Genomic DNA, 21525 nt, shown 5'->3' on the forward strand with positions numbered 1-21525 from the left:
CTCACTTGTTCTGTCTGAGGTGCCTTTTACGCCCACGGTTAGAATATGTGTGCATGTGCAATCCCTGCAATTGTAACTGTCAAAGAAGAGAGCTGTTGGATGTGGGCCCAGCTTTAGAAAAATTAGCTCTTCAGTAATTTCTGATTGCAACACTTACAAAGGTTTGATGACTCTGCAGCCAGAGACCAGGTTGTGGCCACTGTATGCAGAGGTGAATGATGCAAGAAGCCTCCATCGCCCCTGTCTGAGGCATTGAACAGTGCCTCCATATAATGGCAGTCTCCAAGAGCTTTGAAATCAGGCAGTGCTCCTCCCTTAAAGCATCAGTTTTCTATCTATGAGTGGAGGTACTGGCGCTGGGCATAGGGTCAGTCTCTATGTTACTGAATGAAACAGGTCAAGAAAGAGGAGACAGTAACAGTGGCTTGAGTCAGTGGTAGGAGTTCAGACAACAAAGAGGCACAAGGCGACAGGGAAGGGACACTGGCAGATATTGTGTCATGAAAGGACCAAAAGGTCAGCATGGCCAGTGGGGAGAAACACCAGCCATCTAGGAGACAGAGATTTAGTGGAATAAGAGAGGAAATCCCAACCCTTTGAGAAAGACAGACTCTTGGTGACAGAAGCGCTTTTCCTGAGTGATTAGTTGATCAATTAGGTAGCTTTACTGCAGCTTTTGTATAGACGGATGAAGCACTAGCCCAAGGTAAATCAATTGCTGGCAGAATCTGTGCCCTTCCTTAGATGTTGGCAGACATATCTGTGCCTCAACGGGGAAGGGAACTTCGTCAGCATTTGGACGAAGCCAGTGGCCACCTGCAACACATAGTTTCACTATCTGAGACCTTTTTTGGTTTCAGATGTGGCCTTTATTCAGTTTTATTCCTGTCTTTTAAACTTTATTCCTTGCTCTTCCACTGGCCCGCTGGTTGATCTTGGGCATTTTTTTTAATCTACATACCTCAGTTTCTGCATCTGTACAATAAACATAAAATAGCTTGTCTAAGGATGCTCTATCAACCAATATGTGGGAGCTCTGAACTTAGAAGAGAGAAAAAATATTTTAATTAGATTAAATTACCTTTTTAAAAATCGAAACATTCTTCTAATGCATTTCCTTTCCATTTGAAATGCATTTTAACAAGTGTTGCCTATAATTCATTAGATGTGACTTGTCTCTTATCTACCTTATTTTAGATTTTACTTTACTTGACTGCAGAACATTTTGAATAGAATCCAGAGAATACTAAACATTTGGTTCATCTGTCTCTGATATTGAACAGCCAAATTACAGGGGTTGTGCCTAGCCAACTAGGAGATGTCTATAATAATGACAGGTCTTGACTGTTTCTGAAAAACAAGGTTTGCTTATCTGACACTAAAATCTCTGGCTCTGACACCCAAAATTGAGAAGCACACTGAATGTCTGAGAAGCATATGTTGCAAATCAGCTGTCATTAAATGACCGAGTAAATGCATGGAACAACCTAGACATTCTTCACACATTGCAAAGACATAGACACTTTCTCTTATTTTTAAGTTTTTCCTTTACGCTCATGTTCAAATGGAAACCTCTCCAAAAGCCAGGTACTGTAGTACACAATGGGAAAATAGCACTTGGAGTGATTGATTGCAAAAAATGGAAGATGTATTGTGTAATCATATGCCGGGAGAAGGAGCAGGCAACATGACTTGGTTTCCATTTCAAATAAATAGACAGTGGAACAATCAAGAAACTGCCAAAGTAAATGAATTCAGCATGGTTGGAACACCAGCACATCGCTGCTTCAGAGAAGGTTTCTGTCACAAGTTACAGCATCAATGGTGAAAGACACAGGTCTTCTGTTTTATTTTTCACTTCCTGAGCCACACTCTGCTCTCTGTTATTCTAACTGACATCTGGAGGAACGCCAGTGAGTTCACTGAAATTGGTCTGGTTTTAAATTATTGTAACACAGATCAGATTCCTGCCCACTGTCCTTGAACCCCTCAGATATGCAAAACGTGTGATGGACTCTTTCTCATAGGGATTTATACACTGATTTAACTGTTTCTGACCGCTTCTTTACCAAATTATGAGCTTTAGGGGAGAAGGAAAAAAAAACTTTTAACTTTGAAAAAGTGATAGAAATAAAGAAAAATTAGTTACTTTCCATGGAAATTGCAAGAGGTCCCTAGGCCATATCAGAGCACATTATTTAAGTTCTTTCAGCTATCATCAGCAGTGCAGAACTTCTCTTCCAACATGTCCGAATCTGCATTTGATCTTGTAATTTGAGATATGTTAAATTAGAGGTTATCATACTCCTTTACTTTGAGATCTGTCACAGGGCTTCTTGTAAAAGGCTTTGATTTTGCATAAGCTGAATATAAACATTACAACATGCACACCCTTGACTTGCACCAAACGCTGTACCTTGACAAACTTCAGCGGTGTTGCGTATGTGTGTAAGCAAGGATTTACCAACATACTAGGTCATGCACAGCTTGTGTCAGAAGGACAGAGCACTCAAACAGTATCAGGATCTAATATCTGACTTGCTTTATGTGAAAGCAGGGCACTCCTTCATTAGCTGAAGGTCATAGATTATAATAATGCTTGGCACTTACAATCCTGAAGGTGTTGTACTCCATCTAATTAAAATTTGTGGATATGTAGGCTTTTATGCGTAGGGAAAGTAAAGTAGAGATTTCCCTAAAGGCATAGATAGAAGAGGAAAGAAGTCATAGGCACAGAATCCTAATTCTAATTCACTTCCTGGGCACCAGTCCTTCCTCAGATTCCTGGCCACACTTTCTAATAATAAGGGAAGAATTAGAATTTCATCCAAAAAAAACCCAAAATGAGCAATGAGTAATAAATCTATCATTCATGCTAAACCATGGCACAATATTTTAAATAGCAAAGAATTTTTTCAGGAGTATGAGTAGAAAAGAAAAGCATAACACGCACTGGTGTTAGAATTTACAGGATTATTACAAGCCCAAAGTCATCCCTTATTTCCCTTGCTACTTCACATCTTCTTTCCCAGAGCAAAATTATAGACTATGTACCAGCAGCTTTAAAGAATATTCACCCTGCTGCATATGAGAATGTGTAACACATTCATCTTATACAGACTTTGCATGTCAATGCATTTATTAAGCTGAAAACCATAACATTACTGTTTAGCTTACATTAACCATGAAAGCAGAAGGGAAACCCAAATCTAACCAATTCCATTTTTATGTTTTAAGAGTTTTTAGTCTCCTTCTTCCAAGTTTTACTAATGAGTGCATACTCCATAATGAAATATTCAATACTTCAGAAATTACATGAAAGTATCTTCACTGGCAGTTGCGTGAAGCTCACTTCATCTGGGAGTACAACTATCTGTCATTCTTCACACTTGGCTATGTGATGTGAGAGGCGTTCACAAAAGCCAGCTCCCTTGGCTCTCTCCATGCTCATTGAGGTTGGCTGTTACTGTGTTTGGAGAAGCTATGGTCATATCCCTTGTATTGAGTCGCCAACTGAAGGGACACATCTCCTTTGCTCAGAAAATTCCCTGACATCTGCAAAGTCAAAGAAAAATGAGGTTTGTCTTCAGAAGCATTTTGGAATTTTTCTGCAAGCACAGACAGGCTCAGCTCTACCTGGCTGAGTTATACCACTGATGGTCAGCAAGGCCCACTTGCAGTAGGAGGAGCAATGCCCAAGGACAAGTGTTCTCTGTGTTTGGGATGCAGCCTTGCGGTGTATATTCAAGCAAAATGCCATGGAGCTTGGCTTACGTAAGAATGTAGGTTAAGGCCTATGTATCTTATTAATCAATAGAGAGAGGCTGTAAACTGCAGGTACACGCAGTTGACTGGCTGTAGCTTGCACTTTATAATATCTCCTTTCCTGTTATTCTGTAGGGCAACATCATTAACTAGAAATGTTTAAACAATCACATACATTTTAGTGTGTCTGCTCTGCTCTTAAAATTAAATACATGCACAACTCTTCTAAAGAAAGAGTTTCTCCGTTTCATTGTATACTGGCTTAGACAAGGTCTTAGCACTTAATAAATACTATCAACTTTTCAAACCATACTCTGCACTCTTAAAACACTGTGCAAGCATTTGTCTAGTGACATCTAAAAAAATATGCAGAGATCAATGTTCAGTAAAGTGCATTACATATGTTTTTTTACCCTTATTCAGTGGCCATAATTTCAATTCTTCTGGAGATAAGGGACAGACGAGGCTGCCACTATCTCTGTGGTGTTTTGTGGCTACCATCTTGATTTTTTAATGTCAAACTGGAGAAAGTCAGGAAGGTCATTCTTAATAAAAGCAACAACTATGGACAAGATGAATTGTATCAAAGAATTAAGTTTTCAAGAAAGCAGAATGTCCTCTCACTGTGTCTTGTATTTCTCCTTGTGTTTTAAAACAGAGCAATACACTGGAATAACTTTTCTGAATAGGCTACATTAGCTTTTGATAAATTGAAAACAGTGAAAATGATAGTGTGGAAAGTTGAGAAGTTTTTTTCCTCAAAGCACTAGCTAGAGAAGATTTCATGTAAGAGTGTGGAAGATATTTTCAGGAGTTGAATAAACAGGCTCAGTTATTTATACTGAAAAATTCCAAAGATTAGGCTTCTGCTTTTTAATGTCTCAGCCCTAAAAGGTATATGATATATGTGTTCGGTTTGTTCTTTTTACATTTGCCTTTTAAGTGCAGAGTCCATTGACAGCAATTTAGAAAGCACCCACAACTTGAGTGCCATGTGTTTTAGCAAAGCTAACAGGAGAAAGATTTTAGATATAAGGACTAGTGTTTAAAACAACCTCGTGAAATTGCTGGTTTCTATACACTGCCGGGGAATCATCCCGGGATAGTGGGGGAGCAGGGAAGCTTCAGAGGAAGTCTTAAAGAAATGAGCCGTAGCCAGTGCTGTCATCAATGCCAGTGAAAGTAAGACTGGCAGTTTAGTCAGGGTTAAACTAGTGTTTGGAATTTGGACACTCCTGACCACAAATTGTTAATGCCAGAGAGCTCTGTAGCTGACTGGCACTCCAGCCAGCCATACAGACATGGAGTGGCTATCCTGCCGCAGATGACATGTCTAACCTTTGGAGAGAGTAAGGGATCAGATGTACACAGAGATGACAACTAGTTGCTTTTTTCATCCTGTCACATGGGATGGTCAGAATCACATTTATCCTTCCCTAACAGTGGATTCACACATTTTTTCATCCATCTTACACCTGCAAGGAGTCATCCTTGCTGCTGAACAAGGCAGGATGCTGCAAAATTATTCAGTACTCCAGAGAGATGTTTAAAATGTAAGCCACCGGATTTAATGAGGGGACATGCCTTTTCCAGCACTCACCAGGTCTCTGGAACTTTTTCCTTACTTTTTCTCAAGCAGTCTGATTTTGCGTGGCCTTGCAAGAGACCTTTTTGGAGAGGGTTGTGTGTAACACAAGTTTCTGGAGATGAGTGCAGAGTGTCAAATTTGACCCACTGCTGTGATTTGATTGCTGTATTCAGAGTGGCTGAGGATGCCTGAAATGCCTGAAGATGTAGTCATCTTCTGTGTTATTATCTGAATTGGACTACCAAAGTCATGAAATTAAGAGTGTGATTCAGTGAGATGTGCCACAGCCTCTGTCAGCTGCTGAGGAACAGAGTTCCAGAGGGATTGATGGGAATTAGTGGATCTTGATGTTTCTCAGGATCAGACCTACATCCCTTTAGGAATACCTATTGCCCCATGATTGATACAGCTTTCCCAAATTTAGTATATATTTGCACCCTTTTTTTTTTAACCTAAACTACAATTAGAGCCTCAGTCTGGGGCACTTCAGTGGCATGCGAAGTTGGCAAGAACTGGTGATCTGGGCACAAGCTTGGACTATTAACCTCTGACTCCCATTAGTTCCCAAGAAATGCCTAGTGATCAGTGCTGCTTAATTCATTTGTAGTGAACTGACAGGAAGATGTGGACCTGTTTTCTCCTAATTGTGTTACTTTATAAATATGTCCTTTAAAAACCTTGTTCATGTTATTCTTTAGACTTTTGACCTCCCATTCATCTTTCTCCTGCCATACAACAGATGGACTTGGATCTAGCATGAACGATGTCAAGTCTTCATCTAGTAGGAGCTCTCACCAGGATTGCTCCTAGCTGCTCTGGCCTCTATTGAAACAGTTCAATAGAAATGAGAAAAATGCCTTTATCCTCATTTCTCTGTGAAATACAATATATTTGGAAGATAAGCGTAGACCTTCATGTTAATCATAAATCAATTATGTTTATCCTTAACCTAGAAAGCATGAAAATTCCTTCTTTCCTTATTGCAAAATCCAGTAGGATATTCACAGTAATTATGCCACTTTTTATACAAATCATAAGCTCATATTGTAATCATTAGAGCTACAACTGAGTAGTTGTGTATCTTAGAATATTTGAAATGTCCATTTCAATTGCAGTGGCGGTTTGGGAATTTATTTATTTTTAATAGCTGAAGTAAATCCTTTTATTAACCAAATTTCACCTTTTTATTCCTCATGTAGCCTTTTGAGTTTAGTCAGCTTTTACACAACAGAATTCTGTATGAAGAAAGTGAGAAGGGAACTACAAGGTTAAGCCTGTAAAATACTATCTATGCCCAGTACTGTTGGCCATTGATTTGGCAGATAAGCACCCTGCAAGATTGCTCCTTACACCTTGAGTCTGTAAACAGATTATGTCAGTCAAGCTGTCCCCACTGTTTGTTATTACTATTACTTGAACCATCCAGTGTGTTTATCAGATGGAGACCTCCTCTGTGTTAAGGGATGTACGAGGACAGTGTAAATGTGAGAAAAGGTGGGATGAAAGAAATATCCTTAATTCTGCTATATACATAAGCAGCTGGGATACAGAGAAAGTAAAGATACTTCACTGTCTTCATGCTCCTAGATTTTGGGGGTTTGGTTTTTTGGGGTTTTTTTTTGTTTGGGTTTTTTTGGGGGGGTGAGGGGGGTGTACTTACAGTGCTGATCCCACCTGGAACACAGAAGTTCCAGCTTATAGGAAAATAGGAAAAATGGGTTAATCCACCATCTGTGGCTTGCATATACTATTCTATTCCCAACCATGTCTAAAAACTGGCTAGGTTCATCATGGGCTCTCAACTCCCTTAAACCAATTTACCCCATGTGATACTGAGGTTCTGGGTTTGGCTCACATTGTGACTAGCAGTGCCAGAAGAATAAATCCACTGCATCTTGCCTCACAGTTTAGTTGGCGAGATATCAAATAAGCGCACTTCTTCTTATGAGAGTTCACATTTAATTGCCAATGTCTAGAACTCAAGCACCAGAAATATCCCATTATTCTGTGTGCGTTATGAAATAGGTGTCATGAACTCATTTCTCCTGTTCGTCTCGGACTCTGTGGAATGTAAGCATGATCTTATGGTCAGGCCCTGCTGCCCTTTCCACATTAAGTACTAAACTGTCAGAATGAGTGGAAACAGGTGTATGCAGAGAAAGAAAGATGGCTATATCTGAAAGAGTCATTCTGATTGTTGCAGCCATGGATGAAATTAAATCTGGCTGAGAAGTGCAACCAAAATTTTTCAGGCTCATTTGTGCACCATCATGGCTAGTGACATATGTGCCAGCAAGCATGTTAACAAAAGGGCACTTCAAAAATTCTCCCCTCACAGCAATGCCCATTTCAGTGGCACGTTATTACTTCTTGAAGACTTTCTGAAGTATTTTGGCTTTAAGTCAAACTTTACACCTCTGTGTCCTCAGTCTATATTCTCCCATTTCTGCATTGCTTCCTTAATAGTCAGAAAGCATTTTTTTTAAGATCAGAAAGCCCACTTTATGCTAGCAAAGGGATAAGTGGGAATAGCAACTAGTTTGTCATATTCAGTGGTACAGTAAATGCTAAACATGCCCTTTCATTAACTAGCATCCTAACAAATGACAATGACGAATCAGAATAAATATTCCAAGTAGTACTCCTGTGAAGTATCAAAGATACTTCAAAGTTCTGCCCCTGAGATTTCATTTCTTATTTCTTATTCAGCTTTTTAAAACTATGTAAAGATGCATAAGCTCAGCCCACTTTTTGCACTTTTCTCTGCAGAAATCAAAACTTCCTGATGAGTAGGCCAAAAGATTTAAATGTACCCTTCGTCTTTCTTTCACTTCCCTAAAAATATATGACTAAAATCAGTCCCAGTCAGTTTGTATGTAATTGCCAGTGCTGGAAAACAGGCACCTGAAATATCCCATCGTTTCCCCTGCGCTGTGAGATAGGCCAGGAGGTACCTGCTCTGCCTGGCTCAAGCTCTCTAAACGTAAAGCGCACTTTGAGATCATGTACTCTTCCTACAGGCTGAGGCTATTACTACATCATGCATAAAAGCAGCTACTGTTTGTGTCAAAGTGCAAGTATGGTAACTAATTTTACAGGATATATAGTGTAATGAAGAACTGAATTACTACAGAGGGGTTTAAATTGCCAGTTAAATAGTCTTTTGTCATCACTTTGGTGGGGAAAGGGGGACATCTGGTGGGAGGTCTTTGTAAAAATTGAGCAAGGCAATTTCCTACTTGAAGCAGTAGGATACAAATCCCTATGGAAGTGGTATATTCTGAGTAACTGTTAGATTTTGCTTGATTTCTAACCAAGAGTGTTGATTAATTAAGGTGTATCAAAATCACAAGCAGAATGTTTTGCAGTGGTGCATACTGTAAAGCCCTCACTTCCTTTTTATCAAGTTCACAAAGAAGTGTAGCTAAGCCTGGATGAATGCCCAGTAGCCTCTTGTAAAGAGATTTTCACAAAAGGTCTGGGAGAGAAGGGGTGAGAGGAAGTCTGATCCAGAAAAAGCACTTAATACTTTTTGCTGGGGGTTAGAAAATAAATATTAGAAATCTGCAAGCATTGCATGAGTACATAAGAAAGCAAGATATTGTGACATTCAATAAGCCTTGAGTAGACATCTTCTCAAGGATTATAACCTGCTTAATCAAGCCTTGGAAATGCAACGAGGCAGGAGGCAAAACATACAGTAATACTTGAGCATGACACTTCAAAATAAACTGCAGCAGATTAAAAGAAGACATAAGAATGAGGCACATCCAGCGTACAATGCCCCGTATACTTTGGCCCGTCATGTAAATAATAAGTAACGACTGCATTTATTGATAAAGAGGAGGAGAGATACAAGTCTTTGTTGTTTCCATCTTCTCTGATCCTTTCTTACCAACAGTCAGTCTGGAATATGCAGCTTTGTTCCTTCTGCTGATGTTTCATAGCTTCTGTCCCATTTTGTGAATGATCCCCTTCAGAAAGCATCCTGTAAGGAGGCAGCTCCAGGGTCACAGCAGTCACAGGGTGAGAGCTTCAATCTTGCTGTGGGAGCAGCAATGCCGGGAAATCATTCCCTGCACAAGCATTGCCGCACGGGGCTTTGATGAGAAGACAGCCAGCATGATGTGAGACCTTACCACTGCTGCTCTCTCTGTCACGCCTTCTTGCATTATAGCTGAGCTATCTCAACCACTGCAAACAGGGTGAATTTAATTTCCATGAAATTCTGTGGCAAATAGACACATTTCTTTTCACCAAAGAGTGTACAAGAGATCTGTTGCAAGCTGAGAAGTGAAGTGAGTGTACTTCTTTTTCCCCTGCTGCACTGCATGCCATATTTCACTGCTTTGTCTGAATCATCTTATATTCTGTGTCCCATGGCAGCATAGTATACTTTTAGCCCATCACTGTTACAAACTTAGATTTTTTTTTACTCTTTCTCAGTTCTCACTAAAACATTGTCTCTGAGCACATTCCAGATTTATCTGCAGTCTTTAAAGTGCAGTAAGGGACTATCAGTGCAGACAATTTATGCTTGCATTTGCATTTAAGTTATCATTAGCATAAGGTCTTAAATCAGATTATGATTAGCTTGCTTTTGCAAAGCTAAAGCAGAACTTTCTAAGATAAACTGTATCTTGCTACTATCCAAAAAGTTATTTCCATATAAAGTATGTTTATTAAATGTGCTGAACTGTTATAGAGTTCCTTTAAATTTATGAAAAGACTAAGAAACTGCTTGGCAAGAATACTTGAAATGACAATATATATCATAAATGCCTTTCATACTATATAAAGAACAGCATGCAAAAAGAACAACTAAAAAAGTTCAGCGTGTTCACTTATGCTCTGAGTATAACATAAGCCAAGCTGACCTCATTTTATATGAGGCCATTTTATACTCAAATATACCACTAAGCTTTATTTTATCTGTTGTATTTTCATTATTTTTGGCCAAATCTGAAATGAGAGCATTGAGGCTTCTGAGCTGCCTGATAGGAATTTAAAAATGGAACAAGGTTCAGAACTGACTCCTCTGATGGATACATAATTTATTTTAAAAGATAGGCTTCTAAGCTAGCACAAAGAAGTGATGCTAATGTTGTGGTCCTACCTGGAATGCACATTTTAATTGTCTGAACTTCTACTGCAAATGGAGTTTCAATTCTCTGTTTCAAAAGTGAGTGATCTCATAGTTTGTTAATTTTGGCAATCACTCTCTGGGTAGTTTAGTTTTGTAACGCACTACAACTGGCAAGTCAAGCCATTAGGAAAATTATTAGAGCCGAGCGCCCTTTTACTGTCATACAATGAAGAATAAGATTTCTTGCACTAAATCTTCAATTCCCATTGGTTTCTGTAGGGTTGTATATCAGCGATGCAAAGTCATATTTAAAGGCACGCTCTCACAGCTGATGGTGGACAATGAAGCAGCGCTGTGAAGCACCATTACTCAACACAGTTATTGCACTGATGACTCTCCAGCGGGGTGCTAGTTGTTTGAATAACTTTTCTGTTTAGAGATGTGCCCAAACCAAAATTCTGGATTTGAATGCCCATTAATCAAAGAATAAAGTTTTAGAATCTGAATTTGTTTCTGCAGTTGATAGGTGACAAAGGGAATCTTCGCCATTTTTGAGAAAATCTCAGTGAGATTGTTCTCATGGGGAGTCCATTGGCTAAGCTGTATAACTAAATTTTCAAAAGAATTGACCAATCCAACTGCATGTCATTAAAGAGTTTAGCATGTTTAGAAAAGTAGTCAAATTTCAACATCAGTCTGGTATGTTCTTCTATTTCTACACCATATTAGTCCGATGGGATTTTCCACTTTTCTCTGGGACATTGAATATTTACTACTTGCAAGTGAAAAATACCAGCCTTGATGGAAAAATCATCTGACATGTCCTGCCTTCCTGAGAGCCACAGTAGCTTAACAGCTAGGGTGAGCGCTTGCACTACCAAAAGGCCAGCCAGAGGGCTGGTTAATGCTTGGGCATTGAAAGGCAAGGTGTGCAAATGGCGTCATCCTTGAGGATTGCTGGGAGTTTCCTTGCAGAGTTCAAAAATGAAAAGGTTTGCATGACTCTGTGTGTGTGTGTGCACATATATATTTTTCAAGATACCTTCAGATCATTTTTGTGGAAGTGTAGCCATCTGTAAACCTGTTCCTTGTCTGCCTTGAGCAATTTTATTTGTCCCAGACTCATCCATGAAATAAACAGGTGACTGAGATGTAGTTGCACTAGGGAAAAAATAGGTCCCTTGTGGTAATAGATGGCAGCAATCTTCAGCACAAAAAATAAGTGGCAAGTGTTTGCAATAGAAAGCTTATGCACATATATAAAAGATATTGTTAGTGATTTGGATTAAAATGATACTGGAGTTAATGCTTGCCCATTCTCTTCTCAGGAACAGTGCAATGAAGAAGATACATCTATTTTTTAATTGGGGGTTTCTGTCAAATCTTGTATAAACAAATCCAAACTCCATTGAACTATACAAATAGAATCTTTGCCAAATTCATTTTGTATTATGGTATGGTTTAGGGTTGCTTTTGTACATCATACAACTGGACTTTTATAGCAGACTGGCTCCCCAGCATAAGTCTGTTGACAACAACTTACGTGACCTGTGCACAATGTGTACCCAGCTGAAGGTGTGTAATACATGCATACATACTTTTCATTATGAACTCTGCATGGGAGTCTTCCACCTTCCTGGAAGATTAACGCTTTTTCTTTGGCTCCAGAGAGGTAAAAGATACTGTGGGAGAATTCAGAAAAGGAAACATTCATTTGAATTGAAAACACAGACAGGAAAATACATGACATTTATAGCACAACAGTTTATTTCTAAGGGATTAGCTGATGAGATTTTAGGAATAAATACAATGTACATTAGGTTTAGAAAAGGCTTTTCCCTAGATTACCATAAGAACATTATGCCATTGATTTCTGACACTGGATTTGTAAACTTACAACGTAGTGCTGAATCAGTAAGCACAGCTTTCATGGAAGTTAAAAATCATCTCATGCAGTAATTGTTTCAGCTGTAACTCTGACACCGGCAGAAGTGTGGGAAGTGTGATTTCTGTTCTAACTTTATGATGATTGGGCTGAACTTATTAATTTCAATGTAATTCCATTGAATTAATGAAGCTACACTAGAAGAAAATTCTTTTCTGGTCTAATTTTCAACTGAATCTTTCTTTTTATTTTTTTAACCAAAGATAATTATGAGATAGCTGGACTGTTTGCATCTGTAAATGCTCATGCTAACTTCACACCCCTATCGTATTGTGCAGTCATTGTTTAGGTGATAGAAATATTTATAAGCAGGAGAAGAACTCAAAATACCTTTGAGATAGTCCTATGGTCATCATTTGTCAGAAAATAGGATTGACACAGAAGATTGTTCGTGAGAATGCTGGCACAACTGTTTGTGAAAAACATCACTGAAACTAGTTCGGGATTAAAGGTGGAATATTTTTTTGCAAACAAGTCTGCTTAACATATTTTAAGCTATCCTACTTGGCAGAAACTGTCCCTGCTTGGTCTTTGTTCAATTTTTTTCCATTTTAATGAAAAGAACAGTCATTTTCACATCTTGTGTGGAAGTAGCAGTAGCAATTAAATATTGTCAGTAATACTAACAGCTAGGGAGATGCAGGAGTGATGTGCTGATACTGAAAACTCTCTAAGCTGTTTCTGCTTAGAGAGTGGCTAGTGGAAAGATAAGGTTGAAAGTAGAACACAGTTCTCTTCCTGCACAGAAATGCTAACACTCTTCTTACTGGCCTGTTTGTCAGGCTTACCTCCGTGTTGGAAGATTATCTAGGAAAATGTGCTATTTAAAATCTTTAAACTCATTCAATGAAACAAAAGCCTGATGTTTCCTGCTACTGCAAAGTCTTCACTGTCATCAAGATGAAGTTGACCTTCAGTAAACCAGAAACTGATCTTTCAAAAAACTTGACATTTTTGTGCTTCTTCCATTATTTCTTCTTCCTATTCCTTCTCCTTTTCCTTTGGCCATTGGAGAAACAGATATATATCTATATTTCTACATATGTACATTTACATATTTCTATAAATACATATATGCATTTAAATTTATGTATAAACTTGTCTATACATAATAGAGACATGAGACTTGTCTTGTATAAGTAACCTTGCAAAAGGAAACAAACATCAGTAACTAAAATTCACTTCTCTGGATCAACTGTGCTGAGTAACCATCAGGAACAAGAGAAGCCCAAAGCACAGGAGAATTAACAGTCTCTTTGAAGGCAACTCAGGCAAACCAGGCCATGTCCTCTCTCAGGACCAGCTCCCACGATACAGAGAAAATGCTGAAGTGCCTGGGCCTGCCTCAGGATGCCGCCAATGCTCTGAATCATTCTGACTTACCACTATATGGTTAGGAAATATTTATATTACAGTAGAGCACAGGAGCACAACTCGAGATAAGGCACTACTGTGCAAGGCTCTAAAGCGAACCTAGTAATAGCATACCAACTGCCTAGGAAAGCTCGCATCAATTTAGAGAGCCCTCAGCAAAGTCACTCCTGTAACAGAAATTACTCATCCTCTGAACACCAAATGCCTCGTTGAGCTCTGAGATGTGCAGTAAGACACAGTAATCGCATTTTGCCCTGAAGCGTTTGGGAGTTAATAATTCTTGTAGAGAAAATCCACCTCATTCAATTCGCAGAGGAACTCATTGTCCACACAGCCACCAGATCGGTCCAGTTTTCATCTAGAGGTGTTGCTTCAAAGGAACAAGTATTTCATGCTGTATGCTGGAATGCAATTCTGCATCACTAACTCATAAAAAGATAATAATGAACAGTGATAGAAGTGGCAAGAACTGCAACAGCGATGGATAATACTTGGCCAATAGAAGCTGATATGTGTGGGATAACAGAGAAACGTTGCTCGGCAACTCAGGCTTTGAGGGCCACACTAGCTTCCATGTACACGACGCTGGGTCCCATTTCTGGCACTCTCAGCTGCCCCCCAAGAGAACTAGGGCCAGGCACGAGCTGGGGGCTGCTCGCATCTCCCACTCTCCTTGCTGTGAACATGTAGTGTTTTCTCTCACATCCATGGCTCTGTAATGGTATAAGCCTACTTGAAGGGGAAAGGGAATCAGGCTTTTAGTGTCCCTGTAGCTCAGTTCCTCCTCTTTTAAAATATTGTGAAGGTTTATTTATTTAGTATTGTTTTAAAGTTCAGATGCCTTAGTGACAGAGGCCTTTTACACAAATATTTGGAAGCTGTTCTTATGCGAGCTTTTAAAACTTATCTCCTCTGGAGTACTCCAGGGGTCTAGACAGATTTATTCCCTTCACATATGCTTTCTTTCTCTCTCTCTTTCTCTGTTCCTCCCTCTGCCCATGTTCTGTAAAACATATTAACTTCTTTGTCCTGAAAGGTATTTACTTTTAACTTATTCAAGAGATGGTCCTGAAACTCCATAGCTACATGAATTAAACATCATCTAGTCTTTGGAGCTGCAAATGTTGCTATGTTACCTTGACTCTATAAGTGGGTACAAAAAAGATTTTTCCCTCCTTTTCAGTGACTCATTAGGCATTATTCTGTATGAAATATCTCCATCCACTGACTTATATATTTTATCAATGGTTATAAATAACCTGAATGGGTACAAGCCAATCAAATAAATAAATACAGCTGATTCCTGGCTCTTCAGTGAGATCAAAGACAACCCTAATAAACCACTTTAGAGTAAGAGTAAGTTTATGCAACTGACTCTTAAATTTTTATTCCAATATATTTTTAAAAGAGGGGGAAGTGCTTTTAATTCCTACCTTATGCTGTCCCAGAGTTGTAATTATTGCACCACTTCTTTGGATTTAATCTTTTTATGATTTTTTATGTCTCCATGTATCTAGTTCATAAATTCCCAGACAGTTTTTCCCACTTTGGATAACTTTACCTCTTTCTGGAATGGCAGACCTCTGTACCATGGAAGTAAAAAATAAGCTGTTGCAGAAGAGACTGAAAGATTGATGAAGCACAGGAACTAATAAATTACATGGAGTGAGCATATCCTGCACTTATTTCACATAATTCTTTAAAATTATTATGATGTAATGATTTTTTTGTTCCATAAAGAGGGCTTTTGGCAAGAACTTGCCCAGTGAACACATCCTAGCATTAAGCCTACACCCACTTTTTTTTGACAGGAACTGGCAAAAAAAAAAGCCCTATAACTGGAAGTAGGTCTGCTGGAGGACACCACCACTGCCTGATCTACATGCTCCTTTATTGGGTTCATCCTCATTCAGGTAACCTGCATGCTAAGAAACCAACCCCTGCAGAGTTGTGTTAAGTCATTTCACTCCCGTGACTGTTCCAGAGCATTCACCTCAGTAACTTGGTATCTTTCAAGCACCAAACACCTGCTTCTGACAGATCCAGTAACCAAAGTAAATGAAGCTGTACTGGAACAAAACTAGGGAAAGATCAAAAGTAGGTATCAAAATGTATTTTTTCACTCATAGAGTAATCTAATAAGTTAAACTAAGACAATTCAATGCCATTAACAGGTACTGATCGGTGCTACAAATGGTAAGCAAACAGCAGTAGAAACTAAGGCTGACTGGGTTGGTTATTTTTGGTTGCAATTTGTGTAACTGTAGTTGCATAAACAGTCTCTCTGATTTCAGGAGAACTATCCAAATTCTTCTGTCAATCATGCGTGCAGCGGCTTAGCATTGTTTCTGGTTAAAGAAGCTTCACACATTGTGTCACAAATCTCACCTTTGAAGAAACAATGCATTTAAAGGCAGGCACGAAAGACCTCAACTGCAGAGCTCCAAACAGGAGGTTTACATTGAATTAAGGGTGGAAATGGTTTGGGCCCTTCCAGAAGCACCATCTGTTTCTACGGCTGGTCATTGTTTGGATTATTTATGACCATAATTTTAAATTTATCTGGTTAACCTTTGGATAGCCTCCTAAAATAACTATTGACTCTTTGAGTTTTCAAGGTAATATATTAAGATGCAAGGGTTTAATATTACTATTTTATGGAAAGAACCTCAAGCCTTCTTATGTAATATATCAATACCTACAAAACCAGGAAATAGCTATACTATCACACGGCAAAGGGAACTGCAACATCACATATGTGTTGTTCACACCATGACCTATGCTAATTGAAATTTCTTCATGAGAAAAACAGAAAAGCAAAGGACAGCTTTTTTTGTTTTTGAGACTCCCCCACAGTACTTACTGCAATATCTATCTTCATGTTACGGTTCAACAGAGAGAGGAGTAGATGGGATGAAGCTCCTCCAAAAATAATAGAAAAGAAAAAGGAAATGGGTCTTGAGGATTCATGACTTGCATCAGACTTAAAACGGATGAAAGGAGATGGAAAAAAGACTTTTCCATATTAGCCTGTATGATCTCATCCTGCACTATTAGAGGTGCTGGGAGTCTTTCCATTTTCTTTGAGGGATCAGGTCCCACAATTCAAAAATATTGTGCTAAAATAAAAATGGACAGAACCCTGGTTGGTCTTGCAAACATTCATCAAGTATGGTTCAAATTTAGGTCGAAAATAAGCTAGGAAAAATAAGTATCTGTGGGAAAGGTTTTGTTAGACTGAGGTAGTTTTAGTTGGAGTATAATTACACTTTCCATGCTCGCTTGGTTATGCATACCAATATATAGACTTCAGAATTAAAGAGCATGAACTTTCATGAATTTGTTCGTATTTAAGGGGCAGAACTCCAGTCAAATGAGAACATTTATAGAATTTATTCTTCAAAAAGGGTGAGCCCACAGTCTCATGTAGCTTTTGGCTCCTCTCTGTGTAACGGGCTAAAACAAACTCTCAGATTAAAACACCTTACTGTTTCACTTTGGACTTTATGGCTTATGTCCAGTCGTGGTTTAAAATTCATTTTACAATACTCTGAATCCACGCAGCACTCTACAAAATGCACATTGATAAGGATGTTGGCAACCATTAAAAAAAAAAAAAAACCAAACACAAAACTTTTGAAAAACATGCTGCAAAGGAAGGTTAGTCTTTTCTTAGCAAAATAAGTACAAATTGGGGAAAAGTTTTTAGTCTTCCTAATAATGTACTGTATTCCCCTTCCCACCAGAGAAAATATTCTTAAATTATGAAAATCTAAAAAAGGCTTTCTTCCTGGTGATCTCCCTGCATTCCCCCATCAATAAAAAATAAATCCAAGAGAGATACTGCAGTACAGTGCTACAATAAACAATAGCCCCAGGTATTTTAGGAGGAATTATACATACCTGGTATAACGAAAGAACATTAGATGAGGATCTCAAAAAAACATGAATTCAGGACTCCCAGGTGGTACTGCAGAAAGATCTGATTGTTTCATTTGCATGAAAAAGAGCCAAAATGCTGCACACCTAACCTTTTTGTTACCCAAATTCACTTTGGCATAACCTTTTTAGCAGTCAATGAAGGCAATCAATCACATTGTCACATGAGCATGGCAAAGTCAAACACAGCAAAGGAAGTGAACCAGGCTGACTTACTCTATTACAGCTGGGAGCTTCCCAAAACACATTCAGTATTGTATCCTGAAGTCATATAATCTTCTTTTTTATGTTTCTAACCCTATACAATTTATTTGTCATATTAGACCCAAATTGAAATTTCCATATTCATCTGAAACACTAGCAAAAATGAAATTAAGAGACTGAGGGGGGGGTTATCAATGTGTATAAACACCTGATAGGAGGGAATAAAGAAGAGGGAGCCAGGCTCTTTTCAGGCGTGCTCACTGACAGAACAAGAGGCAATGGACACAGATTAAAAAACATGAAATCTGAACACAAGAAAAACCTTTTTTACTCTGAGGGCAGTCAAACACTGGCACAGGTTGCCCAGAGAGGTTGTGGAGTCTCCATCCTTAGAGATATTCAAAACCCAGCTGGATATGGTCCTGGGCAAATTGCTCCAAGTGGCCCTGCTTGAGCAGGGGGCATGGACTAGATGACCTCCAGAGGTGTCTTCCAACCGCAGCTATTCTGTGATTCTGTGAAAAGAGGAACTTATCCTATAGTTAGTTCATCTAGTTCAGCTCCAGTGTAAGACTGATGGCACAGTGTGAAGAGGCTGATCATACTGTAGTTCTTTAATCGAAATAAAATTCCACAATGGCTAAACTGCATTTTTTGAACCTTACTAATCCCAAACACATAAGGTGAGGGAAAAAGATGGGGGGTTCTATGTACCCTTTGTCCTTGTGGTTAATCAGCTTCAAATAATGCATTTAACCCACTGTGGAGTCTTGTGAGACGTACTTTTGTTCCAAGTGTCTTGCTGATTTGATAAAGAAGCATGAAAATGTTTTACAAAATTTCTTACGGAGCGAGCATGTGTTTTGAAGTTTGCCACAAAATGAATACAAAACTACTGGTTATTTTTACATGACTTAATCTTATACTACCGCCTAGTGGCTAAAATCTAAATGAGTTGCTGTACAACTTCACGTTTCATATATGGATACAGATATATAGTAATGTATGTTATAATATTATTTTCATTCATTTTTAGAAACCATATTATGTATATGTCCACACAGTAAGAGTGTTGCCAAATATAGTGAAGACCAGAGAAATTTCCACGTTGAAGGACACTAATATTCGTGTTGAGAACTACTAGTGATTGAGTGCAGTCTTAATGTCAACAGGATCTCCATTTTAACGTAGTTACAGTTTGAGATAGAATTACTTTAAAAATGGGCTGTAGAGAAGGACTTCAGCCATCATGTCTGGGATATCTAGCAGTCGTCATTGTTAGAAAGAAACATTCTTGGGGTAGATTGCATTATAAATGTCCAGTGAGGAGTTTCTTGCACCTTCCTATAAAGCTCTTGTGGCCCAAACATTCATGGGCTTGGTGGTGAATAGAGTTTATCTTGCTCAGTGTAACAGATCCAGATACAGTAAGCCCTCAGGCGTCTATTTCCCATTGATTGCTGTAGTTCCTGTATGCCAAGTTCACGAAATCAAGCCCATGAGTGTATTGAGCTTGAAGTGTAAATCATTCAGGAGTTCCAGGTTTTCCCATTTCCTGCAAACCCCATGCCATGGATCCTAGCAGCAATATACAACTTAGCAAAAAATCCTCTTGCAGAAGCTTAGAGGGAAACACTAGCAGTAAAAACTACTTCTGCAGCTGACAGTGACAACAGCTAGTTGAAGGAAAGGATTCCTCCTCAGGAAGAGGAGTTTCCAGCTACTCACTCTACATGACTTTTTATTCTTGGCATTTTGCATGCCTGCCACAGAAGCTGCTCCTACTACAACTGTCAGCATTCTTTGTAACAGTAGCAAGGAGCAATAGATGTGCACCTTGACTACTTCAAAATTTTTTTTAAAACCAACGTATCTATATGTAGAGCTAGATATAGATAGAGAAATTTAAAATTAATTGATTTAAGTCTCTTCCCTAGAGGCTTCTGTAGCTCAGGTCTTGCTGGAAGGAGAAATTTTAGTATGCAAAGTTAGGTGTGGAACAGAAAAAAAAAAAGTCATTTTGTCCACCAGGCGGCACTTCATTATCAGGCTTCTATGTTCAAAAAATCACCTGAAGGCAAAACAAACTTTAGGTTATGATTATACGAGGTGTGAAGTATTACTGAGCAAGGATCTGTGTGTTTCTGCAGATGTAATCTACCCAGATCTCTTCTGGGGAGGGGATTTTGATCTTAATGAAGGGAATGGGATTTCTGTCATTGACTTAAAAGAAAAGTGACTTGGCCTCAATTGGGTGGAAGCATTAGGGAAAAAAAATCTATTTGCAGTGTGCAGGACAGACTATTTTTCTTCTCTCTGATCTGTTAGAAGAGCTATATAAGTGATGGTGAGTGATTTGTATCTAATGCAACAGAGAAGGGAAATGGAAAAGGGGACAGTCACTGAGTGGCACAAACTCAGAATTTTGGACGATGAATACACCAAACAGGCAGTACAATTCATTCTGCAAGAGCTTCCTGCCCTGATGGAAAACATCCTAGTATGGAACTCATAAACCTTTATTTTGATGCCGTTTTAGTCCAACACACGCATTGTCTGACATTCCTTTTCCACCATACCAGCTGGAAGTTAGGCTGCAGGCATTAGTATAGTGTAAAGACATTTGTACAGTGTAAATGAAGAAAAAAATTATCTCTGGTGGGAGCAGCACAGTTTGAGTTTGGAAACTGTCCCTTTACCAGTCATCTGTGCAAAACCTGTAGTTTAATATTGTTTAAAAATATTTTATTCTATTCTGCACAGTTTGCATGATTATGTACGAGTATGTTTAGGTAAATGTAGGAATGTAAGGTGTAGGCGATGTGCAATATACCGATGGAAGCTGAAACTGTTTCCCCAGTGGAACAGATCCACCTCATGTGGCAGCAGCCAGTGCACCCCAGTACCCCCAACCAATACACTCCCGGAAAGGCAACTTCAGGCCTTACCTCTAGACCCTTTCAATCCCTTCTTCTCTTTCCGTAGCAGCTCTCTGACAGTAATGGCTTTCCCAGAACCAACACAGTGAGATCACAGAGAAGATCTGCCAAGGCCTTTGTGCTAGGACAGGTTTCTGACACTGTCTCAGCTGGTGATTAGGGAATATTGTATTGATGACATGGAATTGGAGAAGAGGTTTCATTTCCCAACTAGCCAGTCCACCTTTTGGCCTTATATTTCTGTTCATTTGCGTCAAGGGTGATTTAGAACCATTTGTGTTTGCTACTCCATTTACTTTCCAGGCTTCTCGGAGGCTGCTGAAAGCACCTCTGTATACATTACTTCTTGTTAAAATAATGAAAGTTTCTGCCTCCTTAGTGCAACACATGTACAATTATGGAATGTTTCCTGAACCCTGGCTAGTGTTGTTCTGCTGAAAAAGCAGGTTTTAATACCAATACCTTGTAAGTGAGCTGGAAAAAGGCTTCGAGTGGACAAGTAATGATTGTAAGAGCACCTACAAGAAAACCGTATCTAAGGTATCTAGTTCTCTTTCTTAGAAACAATAAAAGGCTTCATCTTGTCAATGCACAAAACTGGCATAGAAGTCCCATTTACTATGACCAATTTGTTTCTGTTAAGGAGAACTGTTTCCAGGGCATTTGCTTAAATCAGCTTTTCCAC

The sequence above is a fragment of the Gymnogyps californianus genome, chromosome 4 (assembly GCF_018139145.2).
Source record: "Gymnogyps californianus isolate 813 chromosome 4, ASM1813914v2, whole genome shotgun sequence".
NCBI lineage: Eukaryota > Metazoa > Chordata > Aves > Accipitriformes > Cathartidae > Gymnogyps > Gymnogyps californianus.